General features: G+C 34.0%; 1 pseudogene; it reads right to left on the bottom strand.

Annotated features, from left to right (window-relative positions):
- Positions 1-4,286: 4,286 nt before the first annotated feature.
- Positions 4,287-7,410, bottom strand: LOC145588735 (long-chain-alcohol oxidase FAO1 pseudogene; annotated as a pseudogene).
- Between the last annotated feature and the right edge of the window lie 2,753 nt (positions 7,411-10,163).

Raw genomic sequence — 10,163 nt, 5'->3', positions numbered from 1 at the left:
TTAGAGGAAATAGTTGTTGGGGATATGAGTTCGTTGAGGAACTCGGTAGAGGCTCAAGTTCCTCATAGGTTGTAACAGAGTCGTTGGCTTATTTTAGTAGAAGGTTTTGAGTCAAAATCCCTTAGGGTCAAGGTTTTTCACTTCCTATTTGGCATAGGAAGTTTTCCTCGTAAAATCTCTCTTGCACTATTTCTCTACTTGCGTTAAGTTTCTTTTAATTTCGCGAAAAGTGACTAGCAAGGTACATACTAAAATTTACCCCCCTTCTTGTAATATTTCAACTAAATAACAATCTTTAGGCCCATCAATAAGGATTTCCATGATTTAAAGACATATTACACCAACACTGAACGGGCCTTGAAAACTCCAAAAATAATAATCCCATATGTTTCAACCTGGTAATAAAATCCATCTCCTTGGTAGTCTTTTAATCCTTGTCAATTAAGTCTTATTTTTTCAATCTATATTAAAAACCTTGAATGAAAATTGTGCAATTATGAAAAAGTGCAAATTAATAAAATATAAATAAAAATGGGGAATAAGCAAAGTATATATATATATATATATATATATATATATATATATATATATATATATATATATATATATATATATATATATATATATATATATATATATATGAGATCATACAGGATCATATGAGACCACATCCCTTATGTGAGAACCCCAGCTTATGTGAGAACAAATCTAGACCTTTGAATTGAGGTCATTTGACGGCTCTTATCAACTCGCTCATTAAGGTTAAATGTGTAATTTCACAGCTTGAATGACTACCCTTAATCCTCTCATTTTTCATTTTCCCTTGCTCTCTCTTCAATACATTTTCTCTCTCCTCTTGTAAATTCTCTCTTGCGATTTTTTTTATTTTCGCAGGTCCAACTTCTCATCTTTGCTCATTGCTCAAGAAATTTTATTGGCGGTTAGTTTTTCTGATTTGATTTTTGTTATCATCATTATATTTCTTAGATTTACTTTCGATTTTGTAACATGTTTTTTGTGATTTTGATTGTGAATTTTAGGGTTTTCCTGATCATTTATTTGTGTATTTGTGATTTTGATTGTTACTCTAGGGATTCTTCAATTATATGTTTGCAATTTTTCAATTTAAATTGCTCGATGTAGGTTTTTGTTTTACAATTTGTAGGACTAGGGTTTCGATTTGAATTTTTTTGTCACTCCAAAATAGTGTATTATATTGTCTAGTCAGTTATTGTTTCATAGATGTGTTTGTTTAATTTTCCTTTTGGTTATGATGTGTTTGATTTGTAGGAGTTCATTTCATTTACACTAATTTTTCTTATTTGTGAAAAGTTCAGATTCTATTGCTCAAGTGCACTATTTGTTTTTGTTTTGATTTTTTCAGTTTTTCGTTTTAGTTTTGCTCAACCAATTTTTATGATCTAATTGGTTGTATTTCTGTGTGTTTGTGTGTGTCACTGGTCATCCTAGTCGAGGTGTGTGTAGTTGTGTGGTTGTTTGGGAGAGTTGTGTTGGGTGTCTATGTATAGTGTGTAATGTAAGCACCTTAAATATAGATAGTCGTAATCAGAGAGAAATAAGAAGTTTGGTATGAAGTTTTATTATTTACTCTAGAACTGTATAATAGTGTTCATACTATGCATTAGTTGTGTCTAGTGATTGAGAGAATCTAATTGCAGCTTAGAGATCCTAAATAGCTGTCACCGCGTCCTCCTCAGATATATTGTTCGGCATGCAGAAGTTTGTACTTGGAGTTTTGATTGCCTATTTGCATACATCTGAGCATCAGTTCATTTTCAGTACATATTAGCTGCATAGTTGGTTGTAATCTGCATCTTCTTACCATTTTTATGTATTGTCAAAGAACTGCAAAGCTGCACATTTTCTTAATTGATGGAAAAACATATGTATCATAATCTAACTAGGGGAATAATTTAAGAACCAAGCTGTAGTGCGATTAAAATAGGTGGTTTAGGATTACCTTTATAAAGAAAATATATTATTTGCAAGCTTGAATGGGTCTATTGGGGAAGCCTGATGTATTTCTCCTCATATGTGACTCAAACTTTAGTATTAGCAGAATTGATTCAAAAGCTTTGACTAGTAATGCCACCTTCCTTTTTTGAATAGGAGCAAGTTGATTAACTATCTTCTGAAGTGCATAGTCGAGCATCCACTCGTCTGCATTTCTCTCATCCATCTCCTGGTGCTTGTGATCTACCTTCTCTACTTCTGGTTCAGGTTCAATTCTAAGAAAGTTCGGTCCTCTTGGGTTAAATTCTTTCTCTTCCTCAATGCCCTTATCTACTAAATTTTACAACACGAAATGTGGCAAAATCAACAAATTTTATTAAAATAAATCAAACAGATACACCAAATTCTAGGGGAAATAGAGTTACATATAAATTTAATTATATTAGACTAATCAAGTAATCATGCACAACTAACTATTAGACTTTTGATTATGGTAACTTTTGTGGTGGTTATATTATGGTGATTTTTTATTATGGTGACTTTTATACCTAGCATTTTTTTTCGAAATATTTGCTCATTTTACAAATAAGCAACGAACTATTTGCTCATTTGAAAAATGAGTAAAGAAATATTTGCTCATTTGTCAAGTGAGCAAATAATTGATTGTTCATTTCACAAATGAGCAAAGAAATACTTGTTGATTTAATGAATGATTAAGGAAATTTTTGCTCATTTGACATATGAGGAACTAACTATTTGCTCATTTGACAAATGAGCAACTAAGTTTTTGCTCATTTATTAAATTAGTAACTAAGTATATGATCATTTGACAAATGAGCAACTAACTATTTTCTCATTTAACAAATGAGCAACTAACTATTTGCTCATTTGCTAAATGAGTAAAAATTTGATTGCTCATTTCCCAAATGATAAAAAAAATCAATTGCTCATTTTCCAAATGATCAAAGAAATGTTTGTTTATTTTACAAAATAGTAACTGATTATTTACTTATTTGACAAATGAGCAAACTAATGGTTGCTCATTTTAAAAATGAGCAAAGAAATGCTTGCTGATTTAATGAATAATTAAAGAAATGTTTACTCATTTAACAAATGAGCAACTAACTCTTTTGCTCAAATCATTTTTATGAACTATATCTTCAATAAGTAATAGCCAAAGATCCATATGATTCAATGATAAAATCAATTGCTGCAATTTCTTTTAATAGCTAATTTGTTCAACCTCATAACATTCTGATGACTAAAGAAATCTAATGAGCAATTATGTTTTGCTCATTTGTCAAATGAGCAATTAATTTTTGCTCATTTGTCAAATGTGCAAAAAAATTCAATGCTCCTTTGTCAAATGAGCAAACTATTTAATGCTCATTTGTCAAATGAGCAAATGATTCTTTTGCTCATTTTGTCAAAAATTAATGCTCATTTGTAAGTGTGTTTGAATGTTTTAAATATATTAACCTACTTGTTCAAGGGTTGAGCATTGTTCAAATGCACAAAAGATGTGGGTTTGAATCCTACATAGTTTCATTTATGTAATGCGGAGACACAAGTTTGTATGAGAGTTTAATTGTAATAAAGTTTATATTGTTATAAATCATTTCAAACCATTTTTTTCTCACATAATTTAGTACGAATTAGTTTTTTGATTTTTAATTAATTTTGTTTATAGAGATAACATGTGGGGGAATTGAACCTACATCCACTATGCATTTGCATAGTGCTCTACCAATTGAGCTAATAGGTTTTATCATATGTTTTAAATAATTTTCTATGTTATAAATTTTTAATCAGCTCTTTTGATAAATTAACAAAAAATTGTTTGATTATTTGATAAAATAAACAAAGAATTATTGCTCATTTAATAAATGAGCAAAGAATTGTTTGCTCATTTTGTATATAATTAATGAATTTTTGCTCATTTGACAAAATGAACGGAGAATTGTTGCTCATTTATCAAATGAGTAAAGAATTGTTTGCTCATTTGATAAATGATAAAAGAATCATTTGGTCTTTTGATAAATTAACCATAGCTCAACACTAACCAAAAGATACGCCGGTTCATGATTCTGAGTTAGATTTTTGAACTGTTGTACAGATGTGAAATAAAATAGTTTATATATTGCTCAACATATTGATCTAACCTTCAAAGAAAAACCACACATTTAACAAGTAAGAATTTACTCATACCTCCCTACTATTTGAAACAACCCCTCCTAATTTTGAATTTATTAGTGAGTTAGAAATACAGATTACAGAACGAAAACCTATCTAGATGTTAAACTCCCCATTCTTTAGAGATTCAGCAAGCTTCTACAGCAAGCAGTAGATTGTATAGTGATCATAGGATTAACACCAAAACACTAGGTAGAACACTTCTATCACATACAAACAATCCTTCTGCTTCCCAACTCTCCCCATTCTCATCAACTGCACCTTCATTTTCTCTGTTCCCCATCCTGCAACTTCCCATCTAGTGGGCCGTGTAGTAAACTGCCCAGCAATGAGCTCTCAAAGGCCCTTTGGTAGCAGAAACTGATCCTAAAAATTCATCTATTTCATCTTCAACTCTTTCCTTTACACTCTATTTTCTGCCCATCGCTCCTTTAAGTCCCAACCTCGACAGCAACAGCTGCAATCAAAATCTTCAAGGCTCTTTGGATCCCTGCTGTCTCTGTCCTCTGCACTTAACCAATAGCTGATCCTCTTCTCTAACCGGACTTCTCTAGAACTTTTGTCCCTCACCATCACAAACAAATTGGCGGTCCTAGAATACCTTAACATTCTCCTCTTTATATCACTGCCTGACTCCCATGGGCAGAAGAGGGCAGCACAAGCACCTAGCCCTAGGGCAGGTGTCTCTATCAAGGCCCTCGGCATGGAGTTGGACATTTGATATGTCACCACTTAATGTGCAGAGGTGATCAACCCACCTTCATAGCTCTTTCCCTCAAATTTTGAAGTGGGTCCCTAATATGGAAAATATCCCCATACCATCAGGGATGGAGGAAGATGGAGGTTCTTTCCAATTTGTTTGTTCCTTAGTCCACTTGAGATCAGTAGCGGAGGTGTCAGTAATGACCCACAAGCTGAAATGGTCACTTTGTGAGTGTGTTTGAATGTTTTAAATACATTAACCTACTAGCTCAAGGCTTGAACATTGTGCAAATGCACAAAAGATGTGGGTTTGAATCCCACGTAGGTTCATTTATGTAATGTGGAGACACAAGTTTGTATGAGAGTTTAATTGTAATAAAGTTAATATCGTTATAAATCATTTCAAACCATTTTTTGCTCACATAATTTAGTACGAATTAGATTTTTGCTTTTTAATTAATTATGTTTATAGAAATATATAACCTATGTAGGAATTGAACCTACATCCCCTATGCATTTGCATAGTGCTCTACCAATTGAGCTAATAGGTGTTATCATATGTTTTATATAATTTTCTATGTTATAAATTTTTAATCAGCTCATTTGATAAATAAAAAAAAGTTATTTGATGATTTGATAAAATAAACAAAGAATTGTTGCTCATTTGATAAATAAGCAAAGATTTGTTTGCTCATTTGATAAATGAGCAAAGAATTATTTGCTCATTTGATAAATGAGCAAAAGAATTGTTTGCTTATTTTATATATAGTCAATGAATTTTTGCTCATTTGACAAAATGAACAAAGAAGTGTTGCTCATTTATTAAATGAGTAAAGAATTGTTTGCTCGTTTGATAAATGATAAAAGAATCGTTTGGTCGTTTGATAAATGAACCATAGCTCTTTTGGGGATTTTGTGTTTACAAGGGTCACAAAGAAAATTACAAATAAATTAATAGAAAAATCTTCGAGGCGTGAATGGGATCACTTTCCTAAATGTATAATTCTGACCCTATACTACAACCGGGTGTCACGGAAATTTACTCTGGAGATACAACGAAGAACAATTGCAATCACAAGTAGGATGATTACAATACAATGTAAATAAGCTTTTGTGATTTGTGATGTTGAACAATAACATGTAAAAGGTTTCAAGAGAATGAGAAAATAAAACTGATTTCTTGAAGTACTATCATCAATATGAACCCTCGTATTTATATCAAGAGCAATAAACCAAGCATAACTAAAGAATAACCGTCAATATTGCCTCCCGCGCCCCGCCGGGCGAGCCCTCGCCCTGCCTGGCGAGAGAAATCAAGCAACCAAGAATTAGGTGCACTCGTGTCCTACCGGCGGAGACCTGCCCTGCCAAGCGGTGGCTCTCGCCTTGCCGGGCGACGATGGCCCTACTAGGCGGTGACAACGCTTAATTTTCCTTTGCTCTCGAGCCCTACCGGGCTGTGGCTCGCCCTGTCGGGCGCGCCACCGAGCGGACTACAAGGCGGAGGAAAACTTCTCTAAACCAAGATACAAATTGCTCTTTTACTTGTTCAATTGAATTTCAACACCTTAACCTAAGAAATTCAATCAAACACATGAATATTTGTCACCAATACTCTAAATAATTCAACAATCCTCCCCCATTTAGAGTATTAAACTTAACTCATTGCAAAACATCATCATCACAAAAACAATCTCATACATAAATGAAAGTGTACAACATACAATTCAAGAATCCGTATCAGTTCGGTATCGTAAAACGTTTGAACCAAAAGCAACACATATTGGATACTTGAAGATATTACACACTCAAGATTAATTACTTAAATACATATTTACTTGACACATAAGCCATGTATCCATATATATTCATAAGTACATCAGTGCTATGCCCCTAATAGCTTTTTGAAGCGGCTAAACCTCGTATTTATATAGGTAGAATCCCAAACATACTCCTGTGACAAAGCGCAATATCAAGAATTCTATTAAATTAAACAACCTCTTATTCATCACTGTAAATCCGGAACATTACCTTGGATGATTAAACAAGTTCCCAATTAGCAAATGTGGAAGTTAATCTTATTGAACTTAAGACCCAACGTCTTATTGAGCGTTAAGTTAAGACTCCCTCATTTGTAACTATTTAGGTCTCCAATCCTAAACCAATTGTCATCCTATTATTAACATCTATTGCCAAATCCTTTGTGAAGCAATCGGCGAGATTAAGATTTGTTCGAACATAATCAATAGTGATCACACTATCCTTGATAAGCCCTTGGATGTAACTATGCCGTACTTCAATGTGCCTTGACATACCATTATAAACTTGTCTATAAGCCCTTGCCAATGTATCATTGTTATCACAATGTATCACTATTGGTGATATCGGTTTTGGCAACAAATGAATCTCAAACATGAGATCCTTTAACCATTCGGCTTCTTTACCAGCCAAATGTAAAGCAATGAATTTCGATGTCATTGTGGACTCCGCAATGAAAGTTTGCTTCTTAGAAGCCCATGAAATGGCACCCCCCCACCCCATTTAGGAAAATCCATCGACTTGTGGAGGGATGATCTTTGTTAGAGATCCAACTTGCATCCGAATACCCTTCTACAACCGAAGAATATCCACTATAAGACAATCCAAACTCCTTAGTTTTCTTCAAGTACTTCAACAAGTGTCTAACCGCTTGCCAATGTAGCATACTAGTCTTACTAGTATACCTACTTAGTTGACCAACTGCATAAGTAATATCCGGTCTAGTACTTGTCATGGCATACATCAAACAAATTATTACTTTAGCATATTAAAGTTGTAAAACTGCATTACCTTCATTAGGTATCAACTTTATGCTAGGATCCATAGGTGTTGAATAAAGAGAAGAAGAGTCTTCACTCACATTGAATTTCTTGAGCACTTTCTCAATGTAATGAGATTTTGACAAGATTAAATTTTCTTTTTCCCTCTTTATCCTTATGCCAAAATGACATCCTCTTCTCCCATGTATTTCATGGAAAACTTTGAACTAATTAAAGACTTTGTCATTTCAACTTGTGACAAATCCGTTCCAAAGATCAACATGTCATCTTCATATAGACAAATTATGACATCTTGACCGTTGTCATCAAATTTTCTATAAATACACTTGTCTGAATTGTTCAACTTAAAACCATTTGACAGCACAACCTCATTAAATTTTTGATGTCATTGCTTAGGTGCTTGTTTTAGCCCATACAAAGATTTATCAACTTGCAAATTTTTCCTTCTTGACCTTCCACAACAAACCCTTCCAGTTGTCGCATGTAAACTTCGTCCTCTAGATCTCCATTCAAAAACGTTGTCTTGACATCCATTTGATGGATCACAAGATTGTGGATTGTCATAAGTGAAATCAACAACCTTATAGTTTAGATTCTAGCAACAGGTGCATATGTATCAAAATAATCAATACCAGGCTTTTGAGTAAAGCCTTGTGCCACTAACCGGCTTTGAACTTTTCAACCTTTCCATAAATCCTCAATTTCTTTTTGAAGATCCATTTACACCCTATTGGTTTATATTTTGATGGTAAATTGGCTAATACCCAAGTATTGTTTCCCATTATGGATTCCATCTCATCATTAATAGTTTCCTTCCAAAATGGAGCATCACGAGACCTCTGATATGTCTATTTTATATAGTATTTTACCCTCGTCCCTTGGTCTTAATTAGTTGTGCTTTTGGCTCTTTAGAGCCATTTTTATTACTAATATGTGTTTTCGTAGTTTTGGTTGAGTTTTATAGGGAATTGCACTCTTGGAGCATTTTTCCGGGATTTTATGAAGCGACTACGAGCATTGGAGGAGCACGACCATCTTTCGTAGCCCAAGATCGGTTAGAGTCATCGAATCGGTGATTAAGGGCTCGACTTATGAGAAGATGAGGCATTGGACCGAATGATTAAAGCCCCAAGGAGGATATTTGGTTTGCGCTGAGTTACAAGCCTAAACAAGGAGTCCAAGTAGCCCAAAGTGTCACCGCCCGGTGTAAGGGTCTCCGCCCGAAGGCGCGCCCGATCGGGCGGTGCCGCGCCCGATCAGGCGCGAGAAGAGAAGCTCACGAAGGAAAAAAGGCGGGCCTAATTGGGCGGTGCCTTGCCCGATCGGGCGTGTGTTTATGAGAATTTTAAGCGTCGTTTAAGTTGTTTTAACTTAGGATTTTTGAGCTTAGTATAGATACGCTTTTGTTAAGCGAGTTTAGTATTCTTTTCTCCCTTCCCTTACTCTCTCTCTCTAACTTTTCTCTCTCTCTTTCCTCTTAAACTCTAGTATTATTTTCTCTCTCTACAACTCTTTGTTTAGTTCCATCTCTTGTTTCCTTCAATTTTGGTAACGATTTATTCTCCTTTAATCTCAGTTATTTATTCTCTCTCTTTCATCATGACTTGTTTAATTGCTTTGTTTAGTTTATACTTAATTATGTGTGAGTAGTTTTCTTTCTAGGGCTATGGGGATCCATAAATAATATGAAGGGGTAATTTATTATTGTTAATTGGCAATGCTTGATTAATTTCCTATTGATTGATTTAATGCTATGCGGTTAGATTTTGCCAGATTTAATTCGTATGAGTTTAGCAATATTGATTCGAGATTCGAGAGATGAGAATTGATGTTTAGGCTTAGTTTTAATAGGCAGACTAATTTATAAATGGTTAGGTCGAGATTCGAGAGATGAGATTTAATACCGGTAAATTATCTCTGTGATTGTAATACGTAGCGAAAGCCCTTTATGATCTGATTAATTGATGCATTGATGATTGGTTGTTATGTTTTAACCTGAAATATTATTTATTGGTGAGCCTATTCCCTAGGTCTTTTATTATTTGACTTCTCCCCACTTTTATTTCTCCTTACTCATATTCTTCGTAATATAGTTCCTTTAAATAACAACTTTTGGTTACTTAATAATTTAGATTATAATAATTAATTGGGAATAGAAAGACTTGTTTCCCTATGGATTTGACCCCACTTTCCTATCTATTATTAGTTAGTGATTTTAGGAATTACATTTGATTAGGTGATTACGACTTTAGCCTGTCAACCTCATAGCCTCATCATAGGTCAAAGGATCATCTTTCACATTAAAAATGTATGGAAATTGTGTCGAAACAAAATCCCTTGATCCTTTAACTAAGTACACATGAAAGTCCAGGCCAAAAGATTTTTGTTTCCTTGCCCTCTTAATGATGATGTAGATGCCTCCTCTAAATAAGTTTGGTCATCCAACTCTTAATCAATGACGACTTGATCAAAACT

This window comes from Chenopodium album, chromosome 17, assembly GCF_948465745.1.
Source record: "Chenopodium album chromosome 17, dcCheAlbu1.1, whole genome shotgun sequence".
NCBI lineage: Eukaryota > Viridiplantae > Streptophyta > Magnoliopsida > Caryophyllales > Amaranthaceae > Chenopodium > Chenopodium album.
This window is presented reverse-complemented; position numbering and strand designations above follow the sequence as displayed.